The sequence below is a fragment of the Seriola dumerili genome, unplaced genomic scaffold (assembly GCF_002260705.1).
Source record: "Seriola dumerili isolate Sdu_G_001 unplaced genomic scaffold, Sdu_1.0 BDQW01014978.1, whole genome shotgun sequence".
NCBI classification, from domain to species: domain Eukaryota; kingdom Metazoa; phylum Chordata; class Actinopteri; order Carangiformes; family Carangidae; genus Seriola; species Seriola dumerili.
In genome coordinates, this window is record NW_019189233.1 from 1 (window position 1) to 1929 (window position 1929).

The window sequence follows — 1929 nt, forward strand, 5'->3', positions numbered from 1 at the left end:
GGGGGAGTCACCTCATTTAAAAAGTAAGTAAATGTCTCCTGTTGTGGCCTCCCTTTGTCGCTATTATAGTTGTCATGAGTGTGTGTTTTTTTAGCTGTTATTAGCAAATGTTTACACTAAAATGCTTGAAGTTTGGCTAGCTAGGTGCTAGCCGACTTTCCTCAGTATGGTTTGAATCGGACCGACGGAGCGCCACAATTTAGCAGCGCATGTTTAGTTAATTAAAAATGAATTCGGTTACATTTGGCATCCTTAGGTATCACTTTCGACCTGCTTCATAACTCTGACTTTATTTGACAGCTGGCTAAAGTATTATGTGGCTAGGTAGGCTATGCTAACCCACCTTACACAAGTTTAACGTCCATTAAATTGATGTTATGAAACAGTCACCAGACAATCTGACATAGTAGTTGAAGAATAATGTCTCACCTGCGTAGCTCAGGTATTTCAGGTTAGCAATGGTTCTGTAGTTATTGCGCTTTGTTCCATTTCTTTAATTTTAAACAACAACACACATTTAGTGTTTAGTTTATTTCAGGTACAGCTACCTAGAATAATCTAGGAAAATGTGACCTATGACAAACAGTCGAACTACTCTCACAATAGTTAATGAATAACAATCATTTCAGTTACATTTTTTAACAAATGGTATTATACCATATACATGTACATATGAAATATATACAAATACGCATTAATTTCAATAATATGTGATCTTTTTCTGTTTGACTGCACATTGTCTTCTTCCACCAGACTACATAATTCTAAAAACTTTACTAAAATACTGATGTACCCATAATTAATATACCTAATTTACCAGATGCCTGCAACAACTGATCAAAGGCCATGTTATGTTTTGCCAGTGGTTTTGTTGGCAGGGTAAATAGAGCTGAAATTATTAGCAGATTAATCAGTTATCAAATTGGTAGATAATTACCAGCCACCTGCTTTTGATAATTAATTGTGTCAGTCATATTCAAAGCAAAAATACTGATAATTCTCTGCTTCCGGCCTCTCAAATGTGATGATTTTTCTGCTGCTATTGTCATTTATGACAGGGAGTTGTATTTATTTCTTAACTTTTCTCCCTTATTTTCAGGTTGTCATGTCCTCCTACACTTGCATCAGCTGCCGAGTGGCTTTTGCAGATGGTGATGTGCAGCGAGCGCACTATAAAACCGACTGGCACCGCTACAACCTGAAGCGCAAGGTGGCTGACATGCCACCTGTCACTGCTGAAAACTTCCAGGAGCGCGTCCTTGCACAGAGGGCAGCTGCCGAACAGCATCTGAATGACGCAACGGTCACAGAGGGCTGTGCCGTCTGCAACAAGAAGTTCTCCAGTGCCAATGCCTTCCAGAACCACCTGCAGTCCCACAAACACCAGCAGGCCGAGAAGCAGGCCCTGCTGGCCGCCCAGAGGAAAGTGGAGAAGATGAACGAGAAGAACCGGGAAAAAGGACTCGGTGATGAGAAGGTGGATCACGATGCCAGGAACGAGGCCCTGCAGCAAGCCCTGAAAGAGCAGCAGAGACCGAGCCTGGCCAAGCAAGGGACGGCCCAGACGTCGCAAGGGGCGACGAAGCATAGGACAGACAGGCTGGAAAAACCTCCCCGGATGATGTGGCTGGAGGAGCAAGCCAAGAGGCGAGAGAGAGGAGAGGGAGCCACAGCTGAGGAAGGTAAGGAGGAGAAATGAAACCACTGTGGACATAATTATTGTGACCTTTTTTAATTACATAGGACTCAAACCTTGACAATTCTAATTATCCACACGTGTCATACATGGCCAGTGTATTTATCTTACAGTCTAAGCATAGTTGTCAATACTTCATAACTAACCTGCCTCTTCTGTGGTGCCAAACCCCAAATACATTGGTTCGACTTCAGTCTTGACAAATGACTCTAAAATACATATATATATATATA

The 1929-nt window shown here is 42.0% G+C and overlaps 1 pseudogene; it reads left to right on the forward strand.

Moving 5' to 3' along the window:
• Positions 1-2: 2 nt before the first annotated feature.
• LOC111240155 lies at positions 3-1699 on the forward strand (annotated as a pseudogene).
• Positions 1700-1929: the final 230 nt, after the last annotated feature.